Source organism: Bos mutus, chromosome 9, assembly GCF_027580195.1.
Source record: "Bos mutus isolate GX-2022 chromosome 9, NWIPB_WYAK_1.1, whole genome shotgun sequence".
NCBI classification, from domain to species: Eukaryota; Metazoa; Chordata; class Mammalia; order Artiodactyla; family Bovidae; genus Bos; species Bos mutus.
The window spans coordinates 99,247,456-99,270,729 of NC_091625.1; the positions used below are offsets into that span (position 1 = coordinate 99,247,456).

Consider the following 23,274-nt stretch of genomic DNA (forward strand, 5'->3'; position numbering starts at 1 on the left):
TTGTGCATTTATAGACCATTGAGTTAGGTCGGCTCCTGGTGATTTTTCTTCCCCTTCACAATCTGGCTCCACTACTGCACTTCGTTTCAGGAAAGAGCCTGACAGGTCTTGGATCTCAGCAAATCAGAAGGATGCCTTGTCATCAAAAGAGGAGGCTCACGGACCTTGTGGAGGAAGCCGCAACCCCAGGGGGTCTGCTCAGTTGAGAGAGAAGTTACAGTTTTTCTAACTTCAGCCTGGAACCTCCTTGTGTCAGTAAAACCTTAAAAAAAAAAAAGACTTCCTTTTGTGATATAGGAGAAGTTACTTCTCTGAGATTCAGGTTTTCTATCTGGTGAACACTTCTTACTTGCAAAGCTTGGAATAGCTATTAAAATTTCTTATGATCTCTGAATTCTAAAAGAAAGACTTCCAAGTTACGATGGAAAATAGGTAAACTTGTCCTGTGTGTATGTTAATGCTAATAGTTGTTCACCATTTATTGAGAATCACGTTTTAGGCATAGCACTAACCCTTTAAATATCATGCCCTTCCATCTCTACAGCGTTCCTATGTGTGTGTATGCACAGTCGCTCAGTCGTGTCTGACTCTTTGGGCCCCCATGGACTGTAGCCCACCAGGCTCCTCTGTCCATGGGGTTCTCCAGGCAAGAATACTGGAGTGGGTTGCCATTTCCTCCTCCACAGGCTCTTCCCCACCCAGGGATCAAACCTGCATCTCCTGCACTGGCAGGTGGATTCTTTACCACTGAGCCACCTGGGAAGCCCTATAGCATGCCTGCTGCTGCTGCTAAGTCACTTCAGTCGTGTCCGACTCTGTGTGACCCCATAGACGGCAGCCCACCAGGCTCCCCCGTCCCTGGGATTCTCCAGGCAAGAACACTGGAGTGGGTTGCCGTTTCCTTCTCCAATGCATGAAAGTGAAAAGTAAATTGAAGCCACTCAGTCGTGTCCTACTCTTAGCGACCGCATAGACTGCAGCCCACCAGGCTCCTCTGTCCATGGGATTTTCCAGGCAAGAGTACTGGAGTGGGGTGCCATTGCCTTCTTCGCATAGCATGCCTAGGGGCAGATATTATAATTGCCATTCATGGGCAAGAAAGCTGGAGACCCTAAAATTTATATACCCTACACCTGTCCATATAGTATGTGGTAGATTGAATCTTGAGATTCAAGTCTTAAGATTCCAGAGCTTGCCCCACTTCTTACAATATTGTACTCACTGAAAATTCCTATACCTCATTTGTTCCTAGTGTTTGCGTGGCTTACCTCCGCGAGGGGTGGTCCATGATGGCAGGTGCAATTTTAAAAGCCCGTACACTGTGGGCTCATATATATACGAACGTGAAAGTGGAAGTGTTAGTCACTCTGTCACGCCCTCCTCTTTGCGACCCCAGGAACCATAGTCCTCCAGGCTCCTCTGTCCATGCAGTTCTCCAGGCAAGAATACTGGAGTGGGCTGCCATTTCCTTCTCCAGAGATCTTCCTGACCCAGTGATGGAACCCAGGTCTCTCACATTGCAGGCAGATTCTTTACCGTTTGAGCCACCAGGGAAACCATATGTGTGTGTATATATTATATACACACAAATGATTGTATGATTATATATACATGGTTATACATTTACATACATATATATATATAATTTGTTTGCCACAAAGAAGACGCACCTGTAGCTTGGTTCGAGAGAGATTCCTGCACCGTGATTAGCAGATCCAACCAGCCTCGTAGTTCACCTCAGCAAAATGGGGGAGTGAGGATTTTTGTCTTTTTTTCTGTCCAAATGGTGGCACAAGAATGTTCCTCGGGAATCTCTGTCTTGAGTAATAAACTCCCTTCTTTTGAAATCCCAGGCCTTGTGCCCAGAGTAGACAGATTCCCTAATAAAGATGGAAGCGTCAACTCTGAAGCAAGGATACTTGGTAAAATGATTTTAAAACTGACAAGAAAAAGCAGCTCGAAGTGGCCCAGCAAGTTCAGAGAAAGTCCGCGCTGGCGGGACGCACGGAGGCGGTGTGATGAGCTGTGCGCTGCTGACACCACGCTGAGTGAACAGAGGAAGGCTCTTGGTGAGTTTTAACAGTTTTCTGGCCCTTTTTTGCTTTTTCTTGATTCACTGTGTACCATTAAACTTTTTATGATGCTTTGTTTCTTTTATGAACCAGGCATTAAATTCAAATTACATCTTGAATGCGATTTACTCAGCGCGCATCTCATGGTGGGAATATCTCATTATCCCAGCTCATATTTCTAATGTAGATGAATGACCCATGCTGAATGGCAAGTTCAGAAAGACCCGATCCTGTAGATTCTCTCACCCCAAAATACCCTGTGTCAAAGTTATTTTTGATTTTAATGTATTTCTCATTGCTGGGCAGTTTTGGGAAAGGACTTGAAAAATATTAATGTGTCTGTACATTTCCCAAAGTAATAAAATTGATAAAGAGACTCTGTTCAGCCCCAAGCCATAATTTAATATTTCACTGTTGATTACTGACATCACGGTTTCAGTGGAGCTTGTGCTTGTATCACACGGGGTATAAATGGTGTTTCAAGCTTCTGCCAGAAATTCCCATAAATCCCTACTCGGCTTGCACCGAATCTCCAGTTGGGTGGTCTGCCACACCCCTCCCCTTGTTTCCTTGCTGGATTGTCAAGGAGAAGGCAAATCAGAGTGGAAGCAGGAAGACTTTATTTGCCACTAATTTAAAAGGAAGTTCACTCCACTTTCTTCATCAGCAGATAAACATTTTGTAACGTTTTTAAAAGTGCAAAGGCCATCTTCTCACTGGAAGTTCTCATGCGATTCTTATAAGCTCTGCACACTTGAACAGAGGGTTTATTATGAATTTTTTTTAAATTGTCACCCTCTTATATTCCTCTCTGTATGAGATTAAGATTTATTTTCTCTAAGAATATAAAGGTTTAATAGATAAAACGGAAAGATAGTATTTTTTTTAAATGATAGCGATAATTTATAATTCGAAGGGATTAGAATAATTTGGGCTTAAAAAAAAGTTAAAAATTAAAACTGATATTTTCATGTTGGTGTCGGTGGTGTTTTAGGTAACCTGAACATTTGTTTCGTTTTGTATATCCATTATGAAGTAAGACCCTACTAAAATTCTTGGGCCTATTCTACTTCACACTCAGCACACATTAATGATTTTATACCTGAAACTGTTTAGTCCATAAATTGGCCAATAGCCGCATGACAATTTTGAATAAAAAAGATGTAGTTTTTAATTTTATATGTCCAGGGTGAAGATTAGTCTTTTGCTTCACAGACCCTGAGAGTCCATAGAGGTGAGGGGGTAAGAAGCAAATGAAATTAGGAAGAAAACTGTGTTGAATGTGGGATGAGCATAATAATTTATGTTTTGAATGCTTCCACATTTGAACCTTGGTTATAGCTCATCTTTTTATTGTTCCATGCATCTCTTCATCAAACACCCATTTATGGATGTCTGTGGGGTGGCAACAATGGGTCTCAGTACTGGAACCCAGAATTAACCAACATGTAAGGCTAAGAGTGGGCTTCCCAGTTCACCAGGACACAGCCTAGTGAGTAAACAGCAGCAACAACAACACGATCAAGGCTGCAGCCAAGTCTGCCCAGAACTCTGACCCATCACAGAACCTATCACTCTGCAAGGAGTGGAGGCTCAACCGAAAAATTAGGGGTAAGAGTTCACAAAAAGTCTTGCCTACTTCTGAAACCAACAGCAAATTTGGGGGTTCCCCAGAACACCCCCACACTCAGTAGTTTAAAAGATTCACAGGACTCATTGGAACCTATTGTGCTCATGGCGATGTTTATTATAAGAATGGGAATGTTAAAGTCAGCCCAAGGAAGGGATGCACAGGGCAGTTAAGTGAGGTTCCAGATGCAAAACTTCCGTTGTCCTCAGGATGTGTGACTCCCTGCATGGACTTGTGACAGTATACCTGGGAGGCTGGCGACCAGGAAGGCCACCTGAGCTTTACTGTCCAGTAAATGGGGCTTCATTATGTGGGCATGATTGACTAATCAGTTGCCAGTATGATTAAACTCAGTCTCCAGCATCTCTCCTTTTAGGAGGAGGTTCAAGGGGCCAGCATTGTCTTCCCTGATGGCTCAACCAAGAAAGAATCTGCCTGCAGTGCAGGAGACACAGAAGACGCAGGTTCGACCCCTGTGTCAGGAGGATCCCCTGGAGGAGGAAATGGCAAGCCACTCCAGTATTCTTGCCTGGAGATTTCCATGGACAGAGGAGCTTTGTGGGCTACAGTCCATGGAGTTGCAAAGAGTCAGACACAACTGAGCAGGCAGGCAGAACTACAACTTGGTTGCTCTCTCTGAGGGGCCAGCAAGAGCTCCGTATTAGCACAGAATAAATTAGCAGACCAAGGGGTCCCTCTGAATGACTAAGACATCTCTATCACTCAAGAATTTGGAAGGGATTAGAGGTTACTGCCAAGGGTCTGGGTGGTAAGACCTGGCCTTTATTTGTCCTTTTCACCTGGCTGCAGAGACAGCAATAAACAAATCAAAGTTCCAGCTCACATGGAGTGCCCACTTTACTGAAGACACACGTAAGTCAAGTAGGAAAAATATGTTGTACCTCTGGACACATCAGTGGGTACACAGAAAAACAGAAAAGGGAGAGGGGGCAGAGAATATTGAGGTGGTGAATGGTGACATTTCGATCCAACACAGCCCTGCATGAGAAGAAAATATCTGACAAATACCTGGAGGGGGTGCAGAGAAGAGCCAGCCAGACCTCAGACACCAGGGTAAGGACATTCCATGCCGGGAGGACAGCCTTGAAAAGCACTGAGGCAGAAATGTGCCTGCGTGTTCTGGGGACAGTGCCAGAGAAACGGGGCGAGAAGGAGGGTCTGGAGACAAAGTCAGATGTGTGGAAGCAAAATTGTGGAGTCTCACAGGCCATTGTCATTTGGTCCAACTGATACGGGAAACTACAAGAGGGCTTTAAGAAGCGAGACACTCCAAGATACATGTACCCCAATAATCACGGCAGCACAGTTCACAATAGCCAGGCCATGCAGGCAACCTAGATGCCCATTGACTGATAAATGGATAAAGTTGTAGTACATATATTCAATTGAATATTACTTAGCCACGAATAAGAATGAAATCATGCCATTTGCAGCAACATGGATGGATCGAGAAGTGATCATACTAAGTGAAGCAAGTCAGAAAGACATATAATATTACTTATGTGTGGAATCTTAAAAATAATAATACAGGTGAACTTATTTACAAAACAGAAACAGGCTCACAAACTTAGAAAACAAAATCATGGTCATCAAGGGGAAAGATGGGGGACGGGATAAATTAGGAGTTTGGGGTTAACATATATACCCGATCTATACAAAATAATCAGCAGAGACCTACTATGCAGCACATGGAAGCATACTCAATACTCTGTAATGATCTAAACGGGAATAGAATCTGAAAAAGGATACAAGTATAACCAGTGAACCAGTGAAGTTGCTCAGTCTTGTCCAACTCTTTGTGATCCCATGGACTGTAGCCTACCAGGCTCCTCCATCCATGGAATTTTCCAGGCAAGAGTTCTGGAGTGGGCTGCCATTTCCTTCTGCAGGGGATCTTCCCAAGCCAGGGATTGAGCCCAGGTCCCCTGCATTGTAGGCAGACGCCTTACTGTCTGAGCCACAAGGGAAGCCCCAAGAAGTATATACATGCATAACTAAATTATTTTTCTGTACACTTGAAACTAACACAACACTACAAGTCAAATGTACTCCAATATAAAAAAGTAAATTAAAAAAAGAAAAATGTGACTATGAATGAAAAAACTATAATGAATCGTGGCCCTTTGACACTCTGTTGACAGTAAACTAAAAGGGAGCCCTGGTGAACACAGGACCCCCAGGCGGGCAGACATTGCTATCCCCTGCAAGGGATTTGGGTGTAGGAAAAGACCAGCATTTTACATATTTGGGGGAAAATTCAGTGGGAAGTAGTGAACTGCGGGAGCACTGTCCTCACGTAGGTGAGAGGGTGAAAGCCTGTGCTTAGTGGGAGGGATCACCCTGTGCTCAGAGGAAGGCGATTGCTCGTTCACAAGAACAGGGGCTGAGACACAGGACATGTAGGGCACGCAGGAAAGAAAATTGCAGCAAAAGCAAACGGTGTGTGCTCTGTGCCAGGTGCTATGTATGTGTTTTACACATCTTAATTGCTTTAATTCTCCCTATCTAATCCCCAAATCAAAGATACTGTTCTCTCCACTTTACAAATGAGAAGTTAGGTGCAGAGTAATTAAATACTTAGAGTAAGACTTCCCTATCAAGTGGGGGCAGGATAGAAGTAGGCAAGTTAGCTTGAGTCTGGACCCTTCAACCAGCATAGCAAGACACCTGGGAAGAGAGATGGGTCCTTGTGATGGTGGAGCCTGTGGGAATGTTCCTCTAGTCAATTTTTCCACTTAAGCAAGAATTAAGACTATTGGAGTAGAAGGAGGGTGTGAGAGCCAGTGAGGCTGGGGAGAGACAGTAAGGTATGAAGCAACAATCTGGGAGAGTGGAAGAGGGAATGATGAGGAATACAGTGGTATAGCCAGCCTTTATGAAGGGCACACCCGAGGTTAGTGACCATAGGTTTCAATACTAGTCAGCGTGGAGGTATATTTTTCTCCAGCTGTGTTCAGGCCCATATGTGGGTGCAGTAGGGCACAGGTTGGGTTTAGTCGTTGTTTGGTTTAACCTAAAGGAGAAGGGGATTGAGGGTGAACTATAACAATTGCAACAGAAGATGAGATGGTTGGATGGCATCCCTGACTCAGTGGACATGAACTTGAGCAAACTCAGGAGATAGTGAAGGACAGGGAAGCCTGGCTTGTTGCAGTTTATGGGGTCGCAAAAGTTGGACACAACTAAGCCACTGAACAACAATAATAATTGCTTATGAAATTCAAGCTGAATAAGCAAGAAAAAAAGCAGAAGGGTGAGAGGAAGAGGAAACATAAAAATGATGGCTTGTGGGTCTTGGTTGCAAAAAGTGAACATATCAGGTAAGGCTCTCTCTGGTGTAGAGACTGATTTTTAAAAGTGAGGGTGTCTGGGGAGTAGGATACTTGATATTTAGAATGTAGAAAGATGGCTGTTGCTGTCAGGACAAAGCCTGGGGGTTGGCAATGGAACTGAGTTGGCTAGAGTGTACTAATGAAGGTCATCTGAGAGTGGATCACAGATTTAAGAGGTTGGAAGGATCTTCCAGGTGAGTTTCAAAGTCACCAATAATCAAGTGCTCAGGGAACCGAGTCAGGAGCCAACTCTTTGAGGAAGAGGAGACAGTCCCTGGGGTGTGAGAGATGTGGCCGCTGCAGTGGGTGGTATTGTTACCAGGACATGGGATGCTAAGCTGGAACCTGGGGATCAGAAGTCACTCCCTTCATCTTTTTGGTGCATCTCCTCTGTAGCATCTATCTAGTAAGTTGCGAATCAGCTATAAAGAGAAGCTATTTTCCTGGATTTACAGACCTCTTGGGACACAGCAGTTTTATGGGACCCTCCTCAATATGATTTGACTCTGTTTCACATATTGATCAGCAGTGTAGCCATACGCTCATTTTTGTCACCAAACCCAGAGAGAGCTCTTCTTTGCTGAACGTTTTTCATATGGCACTTCTCTGAAATACCTTCTAAGGATGCATGTTCCAAACTTGGGTGAGAAATCATGACAACATACTGGAGGAATTTAAACCACTATCAATATTCAAAAATCTTGATGGAAATCGTACATCTACCCAAAAGAGGATTACTTAAGTTTTGGGACTATTATCAACCCAAAAGGATTTTCCTATATGGAAACATATGAATCACTTATGAAAACACAGATTTGGGAGGACTTGGGTCAGGTTTCCTTACTGTATTAATCCAGCCATAACCATCAGTGGATGGCTAGCCCTGTAAGGAAATTCTGATGACAAATAGGTAATGCGAAATGAAAAACAGTTCAGTTCAGTTTGGTCGCTCAGTCGTATCTGACTCTTTGCAACCCCATGGCAGCACGCCAGGCCTCCCTATCTATCACCATCTCCCAGAGTTCATTCAAACTCCTGTCCATCGAGTCGGTGATGCCATCCAGCCATCTCATCCTCTGTCGTCCCCTTCTCCTCCTGCCCCCAATCCCTCCCAGCATCAGAATCTTTTCCAATGAGTCAACTCTTTTCATGAGGTGGCCAAAGTACTGGAGTTTCAGCTTTAGCATCATTCCTTCCAAAGAAATCCCAGGGCTGATCTCCTTTAGAATGGACTGGTTGGATCTCCTTGCAGTCCAAGGGACTCTCAAGAGTCTTCTCCAACACCACAGTTCAAAAGCACCAATTCTCTGATGCCATTGGAGAAGGCAATGGCACCCCACTCCAGTACTCTTGCCTGGAAACTTCCATGGATGGAGGAGCCTGGTGGGCTGCAGTCCATGGGGTCACTGAGAGTCAGACACGACTGAGCAACTTCACTTTCACTTTTCACTTTCATGCATTGGAGAAGGAAATGGCAACCCACTCCAGCGTTCTTGCCTGGAGAATCCCAGGGACGGGGGAGCCTGGTGGGCTGCCATCTATGGGTCGCACAGAGTCGGACACGACTGAAGCGACTTAGCAGCAGCAGCAGCATAAACTAAAGAGGATATTGATAAGAACATTGATCCAGCTACATTAAAAAAGTTTTGCAAAAGTCACACTGAAAGTTAGTAGTAAAGTAAGGACAACAATTTGTTCAGAGTTTCATGGATCTCCTAGGATCAGGCATTCTCAAAGTCATGTCCTGGGGGAGTTTTAATAGAAGGAGAGGAGGAGAAGGACCAGGAGAAGTTTGTGAATCAGAAAAACTGGACTCCATCCCAGGACTATTAACCTGACTGCTCAGGGTAAATTTTGCAGAATTTAAGTTTTTGATTTTTTGAAGGACACATTTGTGCTAGATCACCTTACAATAATTCCCAGCTCTTAAAAAGATCAAAACAAGACAAACAAACGTCATGCTTTCCAAGACAGACACCTGATGTTTCTCTTAAATTCTCCACCATTTATATCACTAGATAAAGGCAACTTATTTTTTCTTCACATGCTTCCATTGGCCTTTAGATTAATATGATTGTGTTGTTTCATTTCCATCTCACCTTACTTTATTTTATTTTTTTAAGAATTTAAAATAATTATGAAGAGGTCCAGGATTGGAAAGCAAAGGGAACTTCCTCTGAGACTACATACACTGTAAGAAAATTTTTATTTATTTTTAATGTATTTTTTTGCCCCACCACGAGGCATGTGCACGGCATCTTAGTCCCTCAACCAGGCATCAGACCCATGGACCGTGCAGTGGAAGGGTAGAGGCTTAACCACTGGACCTCCAAGGAAGTCCCAAGAAACTTTTGTTTTATATTTCATTCAATCCTTTTGGTGAAATAGATATTATAGTACTATTATGTGCATTTTAGAGATGACATTACAGAGGTGGAGGGAGGTTAGATAATCTCTGTGAGAACACACTGCTGGAAAACTAGAGAGCAAAGAGTAGTTTTCAACTCTGGTCTCTGCTGTGTAGAAAATGCTCTTTCTGCAGTATTGTGCTGCTCTATCAAATCATGAGCTTTTGGCCTGAAGGACACGAGTTCCAAAGTTGGTACTCATACTTTAGAAAGCTGTTTGATGTCGCTCTTAAATTCCAGGTTGGCCTTATGTTATGCAGGTAAGTTTTCTTCCATGAGGGCTCTGTATTTGTATGCTGAAATACAAGAATTTGGAACACCCTTCACTGAGGTATGCCTCCTTGTCATATGAAAATGCCTATTGCTCTAATTATCACATCTGAGACTTTTCCAAGTGGTAGGCTGTGAGCTTTTGCAAGTCATTGCAGGGAAGATGTTTTCTGAGCGGACTCCCAGGGAGTGCAGTCATTAGCTCCTGTACCACACAAGGGTCTTTTGAAGCTCTCCTGCAGGAAACTTGAGAGTGATTCAATGACCAAATGCAAATGGTATTTGCTGCAAAACTACAGAATTCCTCTGGGGGGATGTTGGGTGATAACAAAACAACTTTGAACTTCAGCGAAGTACGTTGTGAAAGAAAGGCTGTTTATCACCCCACACTTTGGCTTGCTACAGCAGGGGAGGGTTTTAACTTTCCTCTTTCCTCCCGGTTAAGAAAATAATTGAGGCTAATTTCATTCTTCCACATAAACTACAGGGCTGATTAGTTCTCTGTTTGAGTTCTGGGATGAAGGTAGTGGGAGGAACTTCTGAGGCAGTAAACAAGATGTTTTCTGGCTCTCCTTGGTGGGCACATCAACAAAGGGCTTTTGCGATGAAACCGGAGAGCCGAGGAGGAAGAAACTAACAAGCTGTACCCGAAACGACAGTTCAAATGAAATGAATCTCAGGCCATTATTTCTGGGTTTCATGTGCAAGAGTTGGCCTCTGATATAAGCATTCTTCTTTTTTAAAATTTCATTTATTTGGCTTTGCCAGGTCTAAACTGCGGCACACAGAATCCTCATCACACCAGGCAGGATGCCGTTCCCCAGCTAGGGATGGAACCCGGGCCCCTTCATTGGGACCACAGGGTCTTCACCACTGAACAACCGGAGAAACCCCATTTAGAAGCTCTGAATAATCACGCTTGAACATCAGGGCATTTTTATGAAGAGGAAGGCATCACAGCCTCGAAAGATAACATAGGCTTGATCAGAATCGCAAGTTACGTACAATTTTGTCACTTCCAGTTCTCAGTCATGTCACGCCTAGGAGGGAGCATGTCTTCAAATTCCAGAAACAGCTGCAGCAGCTGTTTATTTACCCACTTCTGGGGGCTATTGTGCTGGCCCTCAAAACAGACACCCAGTCCGCACCTTCAGGGCAGGAACTTCGAGGTGAGGATCGGATTTCATCAGAAGCCAGTCCATTCACTGAATGTTCACTGGAAGGACTGATGCTGAAGCTGAAGCTCCAATACTTTGTGCACCTGATACGAAGAGCCAGCTCACTGGAAAAGACCCTGATGCTGGGAAAGATTGAGGGCAGGAGGAGAAGGGACGACAGGGGATGAGATGGTTGGATGGCATCATCGACTCAGTGGACATGAGTTTAACAAACTTTGAGAGATGGTGAAAGATAGAGGAGCCTGGCGTGCTGCCGTCCATGGGGTCAAAAAGAGTCAGACATGAGTGAGCGACAACAGAAATGCAGAACCTTGGTCCTTATCCCGGACAGAATGCCTCAGAATCTGCTTGTTAACAGTCTATGCATCTGACAAGCACTGAGCTGACTTTCTCTACTTGCTGGGTACAAACACAGCTACCTTTTGAGTTTCCAGAATATTCTCTAAAATATGTGTTTACTCCATGTGTATTTGCTACTGCTCCTTACAATCATTATAAATACACTGTGAGCAGCGGTGAAACCTTCTAGCTCAATTCGCCGAGTCCCTCTGAGGAAGGTCTGCACCTATACACAGTAAGTATCAAGGACAAGTCTCAGTACACACTGGCGTGCCTCATAACTGCCCTGAGGAAATTCACTTCTGATGGCCACAGACAAGGTAAAGTAGACTGAGTCTCTGTCTCTGCAAAGCGAGACTGACAGGAGATTCTTAGTTCTTCTCAAATGCTGCTTTAGGGATGTTGGTGGGACTCGCAGGAGATGGGCAGACTCAGGAGAACGTCTCCCGACACCGTCTCTAGAGGTGATTGCATTTCTTATTTCTCTCTTTTACTGCAGTATAATTGCTTTGCAATGTTGTGTTAGCTTCGACTGTACAGTGACGTGAATCAGCCATAAATATACATGTACCTCCTTCCTCTTGGACCTGCCTTCCACATCCCCCATCCCACCCCTCAAGATCAGCACAGAGCGCCGAGCCGAGCTCCCTGTGCCGCGTGTCAGCGCCCGCTAGTTGTCTGTTTCACACGTGGTGTATATATGTCACTATCACCCTCCCAAGTCATCCCACCCTCTCCGTCCCCTCCCCCCATGTCCACACGTCGCTTCTCTACATCTCTGTCTCTCTTCCTGCCCTGCAAATAGGTTCATCTGTACCATCTTTCTAGATTTCACTTTTAGGCATTAATATACGGTATTTGTGCTCCTTTTTCTGACTTACTTACCTCTGTAGTGGAGAATGAAATGGCAACCCACTCCAGTATTCTTGCCTAGAGAATCCTGTGGACAGAGGAGCCTGGTGGGCTGCTGTCCATCGGGTCACACAGAGTTGGACACTAATGAAGCGACTTAGCATGCATGCGTGCATACCTCTGTATGACAGACTCTAGGACTTAGAGGCGATTTTAATATCAACAGAAAATACTCTCCAAGTTACACTAACTCCCCAGTGAGGCACCCGGGGCTGACAAGCCTGACAGGGTTTTGCACAAGAACAAGGTGGGCCATGTTTTGGACCCTGTAGGAGAGTACCCACACTGTCTTTGCAGAAGACACTGGAAAGCAGGTGCTGGGGTTCTGCTGAATCTGTGAGCGTCCGAAGGTCCTTAAGTCATGTCACCTGAGCCCAGGATCCCCCTCCTGGGTCTGTGCTTCCCAGCTGGCAAGACTCAGAGAAGCCAGGCAACCCCTGCCCTGACCTGGTCAGTCTCTCTCCAGAAGATAAACACCACTGCCAACTGGAAGCAAGATTCATTAACCTCAGACCACAACCAACGAGGCCATGGTGACCTTGCAGCCAAGGGAACGGAATGTCCTCTGTTTACCTAATATTCCCCCCATGGCTTCAAGCAAATAAGCCATTCTTCATGGTGGGTCCTAAATCTTCACCAATGTTATCCTGATTTATACAGTGGTTTCCCAGCTTCCCCTTGAGGTGACTGTACTTTGGTGCTGTGTGAAGTGATCCATATATCTGCTGTTTCTAATCCATTTGCAAAACCATTTATGAGCTGATTGGGGAGGAAAGGTGGTCTGTAAATGCCTGGCGGTTATAATGATTGTGATGTTCCTGAGTGATGAGTGGTAAGTAGGCACCCCAGCCAGGCAAATGCTTCTGTTTCTGTTCTCAAATGCTCTCTGACCAACTGATATTTCAAAAGGAGAGCTCCCCCTAGAAAGCTTGATGTCCTATTTGCCAGGACTAATCAACATAGGAAACACACACTGGTCTAAAAGGGATTACAATTATGTATCGATGAGCTTTGTTTGCTCTAAATTAGTAGTTCTTTTGATGTCTTTGGATGTAAGTTTGGAGTATACGTTATTGTTTAGTTGCTAAGTCCTGCCTGACTCTTTGTGACCCCATGGACTGTAACCTGCCAGGCTTCCCTGTCCATGGTATTTCCCAGGCAAGAATACTGGAATGGGTTGTCACTGCCTTCTCCAGGGAATCTTCCCAACCCAGATTCAGGGATTAAACCTGCGTCTCCTGCATTGCAGATGGATTCATTACCACTAAGCCAGCAGGCATCCCTTCCTAAAGACAACACATTGTTCTATTTAGATGTTCTGGAATCAAAGACTTGGAATCAAACACTTGGCTCTTACAATTACAGTATTAGTATAGAGAACAATTACAGTATTATAGGCTTTTGAAAGGATTTTTGCTTCATTTCTGAAATATCACTCTTCTGTTATTCCCTTTGCAGCTGTGGGTCAAGACAGGCTGGAGCAGAAGCCTTGAAAGCAGATAGGAAACCAAAGCAGTGGTCTTTCGTGATTGCTGGTAATTTCGCTCACTGCTCATCTGCTTCGGTGGCCGACGTCTTCCTCTCTGTCTGTCTTTCCTTCTTCCCAGTGCATCTCCAGCGTCCATTTACTCTATTACTTCCCTTCAAATGCAATCTCACACTCTTTGTAGGGGTGGGAGCATCTCAGTGGAGTGGGAAGGAGAAACACTCTGGAGTCCTAGGGTCGTGCTGCTGAAATCTCATAGGAATAATTCAGAGAGAGGGATCTGAAAAGAGCGAGCAAGTTTTCGAAGCCACAAGAGTGTAGGAGGACAGTTTATTTTCTCTGCCTGCAGCCTGTAATATATGACTTTTATTCCTACAACCAGTTAGCCAAAAATATGCCTTGTTCAAAGGAATGAGTTTTTTAAGTTATATTTTTACCAGAGTGTTTTATATTTGTATGTGAATATTTCTCAAAATTTATAACCTGCCATAAATATTTTTTTTGCCTATATACATTAAACCAGATTGCATATCCTCCTCACTGTGGCTTCTGGGGAAACTCTTTTTATTTTTATTTTAAAAGATGTATTCCTAAGGCTCTAGAGTACACACACACACACACACACACACTACATACTGATATTTCTTAAATATTTTAGCTATAAGGCAAAGTTCAACATTTGAGATTTTCATTCTGTTACAGCATTTCAAATTTTCACATCATGTGTCAAACTTCCTGTTTTCAGGGAAACTGAAGTAAAATACGGAAAGCTGACAGCAAGAGGGAATACTTCTCCCCAGCCTGCAGCCTTGTTGCACTTAAGGAGGTCCTCTCTTTCTTCCCTTCTTCAACAATAAGGTATTGCATATCTCTTTCCTTTCTATTTCAGCAATTAAACTTATGTACAGCAATGTCCGTATCTTTAGCCGGGCCATTGGCTCCCAGGTTGACTAACATAAATGCACGCCTGCTCAGGTCCTGATCTACTCTGTTCATTACGTCTGCAACACTGCTCAGAGCAGACACTGTTGCAGATTACGAGAGCAACACTGCTCTCGTCTCACCAAGGAAAGACACACGGGGTGAGTCTCCATAGACGCTGAGGTGAGAGACACGCTCTAAGCAGCTCGAGGAAGTCAGTGTTTCCTGAACACCTCGTAGGCTCGGGAGAGTCATGCCATGAGATGTCAGTGAGCTATTTCAATTGTTCAATGTCATTTTTATTATTTAAAAAATTAACTCAGGGTCATGGAGGAAAAAATCAAACGGTACAAAAGATATCCAGTCAAAGCTCACCTTCCTGTCACTGTCAGTTCTTTTCCCCAGAAGTTCTTGTGTTTCTTAAATGTGTCTTTCCAGTGCTAGCCCATGGTTGGCAGGCATATGTAGGTATTACTGTTGAGTATGTGCGTATTTTCCCTTTTCTTAAAAAAATTATTTTTGGCCCTACTGCAAAGCATGTGGGATCTTAGTCCCCTGACCAGAGAACTAAGGACTTCCCAGGTGGCTTAGTGGGTAAAGAATCCTCCTGCAATGCAGGAAACGCAGGCAGATGCTTGTTCGATCCCTGGGTCAGGAAGATCCCCTGAAGAAGGGCATGGCAACCCACTCCAGTATTCTTGCCTGGAGAATCCCATGGGCAGAGGAGCTTGGAAGGTTACAGTACATAGTGTCTCCAAGAGTCGGACATGACTGAAGCGACTTAGCACGAGCACACAGAAATGTACACTGTACCTCCTGCATTCAAAGCACGAGTCTCAAGCACTGGACTGCCAGGGAAGTCCCCTCCCATGTTTTAAACCTAGGAGTAGCACGCAATATACATTTTCCTGAGCATCACTTTGCTTACTTAATAATGTCTTAGGCATTGCTGTATGTTCAAATATAGAACCACCTTATCATTTCTGTTGTCTATACCATCCTCATGGTTTACTTAACAAATTGCATCAGGTAGGGTCTGAAGAGAGGAGCAGAGCCATTGTAAGTGACCTACAAGAATTAGACCTGGAGGTCAGTTAGGCAGCCTGTGAAGTCTGTGGACTCCACCAATGGTACTGGATCTGAAGTCAGGGGGTTGGCCACACCAAGTTTCAACAGTGCACCGAAGAACAACCTGGAAGCCGTGAAGATAAAGTGAAGCCATATCTCTCTCTCACCACGTCTGTCACTGACCATTCAGGGGAACTGGAGCTAAGCTGGCGCCCCTTACCGCAGAGCCAAGCTTGCACCTGGCCGGGCTGCGCTGAACCCTGGAGGGGCAAAGAGGCAGATCTGCAGGGGTTTGTGCTGGGGCTGTTGTGACTCCTGTGGGTGAGCAGCACACACGTGTGGCACGCAGGGCACCAACCACACAAACCGCAAACCCAGAGCCGCTCTTCTGCTCTGCTCGCCTTGCGTGTCTCTCTTGGTGAGCCCTGATCCAGAAGCTTTGCAAGGAAGGGATTGGGAAAATTCACTCCAGCTTATCAGGGCTCTCGTGTCCAAGTTCTACACTAGCCCCACCCTGATGGAAACTGAGGTTGCTTTTCATCTTTGAGTTTGTAAGTGATGTTGTCATGAATAGCTCTACGTGCTAAGTCACTTCAGTCGTGTCCAACCCTTTGCGACCCTATACACTGTAGCCCGCCAGGCTCTTCTGCCCGTGGGATTCTCCAGGCAAGAATACTACAGTGGGTTGCCATTCCCTTCTCCAGGGGAATCTTGTATCTTGGTTCACTTGCATAAGTACACCTAGAAAATGAATTTCTGAAAGTGGAATGGCTGGCCCAGAGGATGTGAGCACTTTTAAATTTTATGACATACTGTTAAATTTCACTCCAAAGAGGTTGTACCAATTTATATTCCTGTCAATGATGTATGAGAATTCTGATTTCCCAATACCCTAGTCAGAGGTTTTAGTATCCTACTTTTGATCTTTTTCATTTCAATGGATTAAAAAAAAATCGTGATTTTAATTTGTACTTCTTTTTACTTGATGTGTAGTTGAGCATCTTTTAATAATACTAAGTACATTTGTTTTTTCTCTCCTACTGACTACATTTAGCCATATTTCTATTGGGTTCACTTTCTGTTTTATAACACTGATTTATGAGAGCTCATTTAGATATTTTAAAATGTCTTTATTGTTTATATGGCAAGCATGTTCTCCAATTTGCCTTTTGTATTCCCCATTTTGTTTATGCAAACATGTACTTTTATGAGACTACACTTATCTCACTGTAATTATGTGGAGTTTTGAGTTTCCTGCTCTTAGAATGAACTGTTATCTTTTTTGTTTTTCACAAAAATTCTGAAAGATAGGTCTGAAAAAATATGACTCCTACTTTACCAATAATGAACGGGAGGCTGATAGAAGTTAAGTAAATGACATAAGGCCATATGTTAATAGTAAGTCAGTGAATCCATCTGGGTTCCCAAAGGAGCATGTGCTGTGCTCAGTCGCTTGGTCATGTCTACTCTTTTGTGACACCCTGGACTGTGTCCACCAGGCTCCTCTATTCATGGGCTTCTCCAGGCAAGAATACTGGAGTGGGCTGCTGTTTCCTTCTCCAGGGGATCTTTCCTACCCGGGGATCAAGTGAGTGTCTCCTTCTTGGCAAGTGGATTCCTTCCCACTGAGTCACCTGGGAACACAAAGAAAGAGTCCAGCAGATTCAAATTTGGTGTTTGAGGGACACTTAATAAAGGGCTGGTTTTCAAAGGCATAAGGAAAGTTTTGTGGCAACAAGGTCGCAAGGAGTGGTACAGTTCAGCAGGATCAGTCACAGTGGGCAGAACCACTACTGCTTTAGGGCAGAAAAGCGGAGAGAGGATGTGGTTACTGGCACCTGGGGGAATGGAGATGTGAGAGGACGTGGGCCATCAGAAGAGGAGATGCCCTCTTCAGTAAGAGGATGCAGCCACACGATGGGCAGCCCCACCACTCTGTGAGGCTCTGGAGGGATGAATAATACCTCTACTGCTTTCTCATGCCTCCCACAGACCCCTAGGTGATAACGCCCAATGAAAGCCAAGGGCACAGATATTATTCATATCTGGGATTCAGTTGAAAAAGATAATATTTAACTTATGCCGTCTAAGGAAATAAAAATGACCTGACCCTTCAGGGTTGTAATGGAGGAAGGCATGATCAGTGAAATTCATTGGGCAAACATAAAAATCTCTATCAGGTGCCATCATATGTAAAGAAAAAACAAAGAGCTCAAAATAAAGATAAATCAATTGCCTGTTGGATCACTAGAGTCAAAGGCATTGGTCCTTTCAAGTCAGTGAGATGTGCAATTTTTAATGAAAGTGGATTTGTCCCTAGAATTGTGACATATTCACTAGAATCGTGACATATTCTTCCTACCCAAATCATTTCATTGGAGAGAAAGTTGCCTATTGTTAACTTCCATTATATAAGAGGGACATAGAAAACTGGTCATTTAAAAGTAAATTCTGAAGCTTATTCCAAGTTAACAAAAATGAAGATGCAAAAATCAGGTGCTAGGGTATGAGCATGATCTAGGGAAAAAGAAGGCTGGATGATATAATCCAGCCATACCAAATGAACTTCAGTTTCTGAAAAGGTCACTTCTCTCTAGCTCTGGGACATGGGACATGTTTTTTCTTTATTTTTTCCTGGATAAATCTGTGCAAGGAAAACCAAAAAGCAGGAAGACATTTTAGGAGACTATTGATTTTGTCCAATGAAAGATGAAATCCTGAACCAGAAGCAAAGGAAACAAAATGAGGTAGATTGCAGGATCATTAGAAAGAAAGAGTGTCCAGGACTTCAAAACTAAGGGAGTTTTAAAGGAAGAATGATATCTGAAATTTTAGACTTTAATGTTGGTGAACAACAGCCTGATGAACAGAATTCAGGCATCCTGAGTGTCCGAAGGAGCTGAAGGGAAGAAAGATGAGTTTAGCTTATATACTCTTAAGCTGAGATAGCGTGGACCACTCTGGTAGAAGTAGCCTTCAGGCAGATGGAAATCTAAACCTGTGACTTTGGTTATGGAAGACATAGATATACGAAGACACATTCTCTCCATGGAACTGACAGTCATAATTCTGATAGTGAGATAAGTGAGGCCTGATATTACAGAGGAAAGGGAAGGGCGGAGGATGGAAATTCAAGGAAACTCACTCACTGAAAAAGCCTGTGAATATACCTCCCTAAGTGGTTGGTACTAAGCCAAACTGTAGAAAAATTTACATTTGCAAATGAAGCATGAAGAAGAGGGTCCAGCATGCAGAGTAGAGAAAAACCAGAGAGTAAGAGACTCAACGTGCTGTCACCGAAACAGGGGGGCTGTGGTATCGTTGAAGATGTTCATCATTTCCTATAAGTTATCAAATCTGTGGATATATAGATGCTCTTAATATCCCTTTATTATCCTGTTCATTAAAAAGCAGAGACATCACTTTGCCAACAAAGGTCTGTACAATAAAAGCTATGATCTTTTCAGTAGTCCTGTATGGATGTAAGAGTTAGACCTTAAAGAAGGCTGAGCACTGAAGAATTGGTGCTTTTGAACCATGGTGCTGGAGAAGACTTTTGAGAGTCCCTTGGACTGCAAGGAGATCAAATCGGTCCATCCTAAAGGAAATCAATCCTGAAATGTTCATTGGAAGGATGGATGCTAAAGCTGAAGTTCTAATACTTTGGCATCTGTTGTGAACAGCCAACTTATTGGAAAAGACCCTGATGCTGGGAAAGATTGAGGGCAGGAGGAGAAGGGGCGAGGAGGATGGGATGGTTGGATGGCATCACCGACTCAATGGACATGAGTTTCTCAAAACACTGGCCCACCAGCATCATGGCTATGTCTAGAGTGCTCCCTGGGTGCCAGGCACTGTGCTGCTGGCACGTCATGCTTGCCCATTCAGATCTCATACCATCTCTTTACAGTAGGTATAATCACCTGTACCCTAAGTAAAGAAGCTTTTGTCCAAGGACTAGGAATTGAATCCAGATTCTACTCTCTCTGAAGCATCGGGTTCTTTTGTTGCCTGTTTGCTTTCCTGTAGAGTAGGTGTAATAACTACGCTCCCGTTTTGCAAAGCACATGGCCAGACACTTTACCTCTGAACCCCATCTCTTGCTTCTTTTCAAAGTATCTTAATCCCTTATATTCCTTGATCTTCATAACAAACTGCATTGAACCTCCCTTGGTCATCACATCCCCTCAAGTATCTGTTCTCTCTCTCCACAACCAAAAGTGTCAAAAGAGCTGTTATGCTTCCTGTCTCCACTTCCTTCCTAATCTCTATCTAAGCCAGAGACTTGGCTTTGCTTTCACCAAATTATTTGCCACCAATGGCCTTTTCTTTTTTAATTTCAGTGGTCGATCTTCACTGTTCATCTTGTTCGACTTCCCAGAAACCTTAAACACAGTGGAATTTTCTTTCCTAATTAATACCCTCCTTTTCCCTGATGCCATGGCACAGCTGTTGCCTTTGGCTCTCCACTCTGGGTTTCTCCCCTCTGACCATCTCAGGTCCTTGTGTCTTTCCTGTTTACACCTGTTGGCTAGGTGACCCCATCAGCTCTTACAGTTTCAGTCACCACCAGCGCCCAGTAATCAGGAGCCCACACACCTAACCTGCACTGCTTTTCTGAGGTTCCAGAAAAGAAGAGACCAACAGACTGCAAGCTGCCAAGGTCTTCTTGAATGCCTCTCCCAGACAAAGTAGAATCCATCACTTCTCCCTAAGATCATTTCTCCCCTGATGTCTTTTGTATACATTTATAGTGAGCATGAGAGAAACTGACTTACATCTCTATTTCTTTTTCTAAAGTAAAATATCAACTTTAAGATTTTAATCTGGCAATCATGATTTATTAATCAGCAAGTTGATGAAGTAGCAAAAACATTTATTGAGCTGGAACCTCATTCTTCTGGTGATTATTTCATGGTTAATAATAATAATAATTAACATGCTACTTGACATTCTAAAATGTTTCTTTCTAGAATCTGAACTTTCATTATAATCACACCTGATCAGAAAACTCAGGGCAAACTTGTCCTGAAAACATTTCAGGATTACCTTAGATTGGGAAAACACAAGCTGACTAGAGCTTTTGGCAATGGCTTTCTAGCATATTCATAAAGGGATTTCTACTTGATGGTGTGTGTGTGTGTGTGCTAAGTCGCTTCGGTCGCGTCCAGGTCTCTGCAACCCTATGGACATAGTCTGCCAGGTTTCTCTGTACGGGATTCTCCAAGCAAGAGTGTGGAGTGGATTGCCATGTCCTCCTCCAGGGGATCTTCCTGACCCAGGGAACGAAAGTGTCTCTTACGTATACCTGCACTGACATACGTATACTTGAGGGCAACACCCTTAAAATGCATTCTTTAGTTTAGAGCGTTGAGTGTGAGAAGGGATAAATGTTGAAATGAATCTCCCAGAACTTCATCTTTCTTTTTTATATGAGTAGATTTTTAATATAATTGTTGTTTTTTGTAGAGAGATTGATCATTTCCAAATTTTTATGTATTCAAACTTCTTAGGCTCTGATATCTGATGATAACTGCATTGGTAAGTGGGCATAACTTGTCAACTTTCATATAAAGTTAATAAGATGGTTTGCATGACAATGGCTCCGGATAAAATTGGAGAGCGCAGATTCTCTAGGCTGAGTACACTTAGAAATATCCCTTGTTAGAAACTACATCCGAAATATTTTCGGTGAAAGCTTGTTTTCTTTTCCCATTTAAAAAATGAACCCTTTAGGACCATGTACATTTTCTCAATGCATCTACTTACTAGAGTGGTTGATTATATTGATTTTTTTTCCCCTACAAATTTCAATCAAAATCATATGTATTTTAAAAGTAGGGCTTCATAGTTCTGGCACTGTTCTTAGAATCCAAAATCTTCCTTTTATCTCCTTGACATGTGTCAGCTACAGCTATATTAAAGCTCCACATTTTAATCTTTCCAAATTCAGTTCTCTTGACGAATTCCTTCTTCCTTCATGCCTGGAGTTCTGACTTCAAAAGAAGCTTTTCATACACAAGAGAGATAAATACCAGGAGGATTGGAGTGAGGACTGGGTCAAATAACATTGGAACCCCTTTCTTCCTGTGTTTTGAGATGTGAAATGTGAACCCGAACTAAATGGTAAAGGAAACCCGCCTCTTACTCTGCTATGTATGTTCCCTGGGAAGAAATTGTGTCTCTCAAAAAGAAGAGTTCATAAACTGTCTGGCTTTGCTGTGATATCCAGTTCCTTCCAATATCCATCCTGTAGATGGAAAACTCTGTAGATTAAATACTGTCATCTATAACAGACTGCTGGTTACGTGCCGGGATGCTGCGAGATGAATAAAATATGGAACTCTCAGTGTTCAGGTGGGTATATGCCTTTTGTGTCTGGGACTCCTGGCTGTTAGAAGGACGTGACAAGGAAAGCTGTTGGTGCAAACAAATGAGAACATCTTGGGGTCAGTCTGTGTGCTCTGAAAGTGTGCGGATTCTGCTGGTTAAAACTTCCCTTTTAGATGTGGGACACGGACAGTGCACAGACGTGTGCCTAGAAAAAAATGGGCATACACACATGGGAAAAACCCAAATTAAGAAAAAAAAAAAAAAGCCTGGTGATTTTTTTCTGCTAACATCATATAGTGCTTGAAATCTCAGGTTGCATCTTCAGATGGAGACTTCAGGCATCTCTGCAGTGGAGATGATCAGCTTTAAGGAAAGGAATGTCACCCTCCTTAAGGGTGTAGACAGTGACCAATATTTCTTCAGATTCTTGTAATTATAGAAGACTGCTGCGCAGCTGTTACCTAACCACAAGAAGGGCAAAATCCAACAGGATGAAGTGCAGTTGAAGTCGGCAAGAAGGAAGGACCCCAAGGAGAATTTGCAGATGGAATATTCTCTGATGTCTTGGAGAGTCATGGAAATTTAAGTCTTGCTTCCTTGATCCTACCACTGAGGATGTCTTAGGGCAATAATACAGCAGCTGTCCTGAAGTATGTAGCAAGGGGATTTTACCTAGTTAGCCAGGTGGGGGTACCAAACCCTTCCTGACCACCCGCCGCCCCCTCCGTGTACCGGAGCTTCGAGGGCTCGTACCAGCAGCCCGGGTTTAAGGGGCAACTGTCTTTGCAGTAGAATGAGATACAACACATACAATAGTACTTTCTAAGTTTAATTCCACTAAAATGACAGTAAAATATTTAATCATTATACTTATTGACGCAAATGAAGTATGAGTGAAGCTTCCATGCACAGTTGAATTGCCTTTTTTTGTGAGGGGAATCAAAAACAAAATTCATGTAAAGCAGGCATCATAATTCACCTCTATGATCCATAAGATAAAATTAAAGGTATTCAACTTGCCCAGCCCCTGCCTGTAGGTGGACAGGGTAGGTAAGGCAGGCCCTGAAGTCAGAGAGGCCTCAATTCAAATTCTGCTCTTGAAATTAAGAAGCATTTGTAACCTTGAGTTTATTCACTAATAAAAAGGATAAACTACCAATCTTACCTTTTTTTTTTTTTTTTTACCCTTTGGCCCCTGTAAGGATTTCAAGTGCTGAACACATAACCAGGACAATATTAAACACTCAAATAAATAAGAGCTAGTATCGGTGTTTTTATCATCATTGGGATAACGTGGTCAGCTG

General features: G+C 43.4%; 1 long non-coding RNA gene across 2 annotated transcripts; it reads left to right on the plus strand.

The window, feature by feature from the left end:
* The first annotated feature begins 1,903 nt into the window (after window positions 1-1,903).
* LOC138989245 (uncharacterized) lies at window positions 1,904-23,089 on the plus strand. Of its 2 annotated transcripts, none has more exons than XR_011465489.1 (5): window positions 1,904-2,069; window positions 10,502-11,714; window positions 13,621-13,697; window positions 14,394-14,506; window positions 21,591-23,089. It is a non-coding gene; the product is annotated as an uncharacterized lncRNA (long non-coding RNA). The 2 variants fall into 2 exon arrangements; XR_011465490.1 differs by having other exon boundaries at window positions 10,502-11,485.
* The last annotated feature ends 185 nt before the right edge of the window (window positions 23,090-23,274 follow it).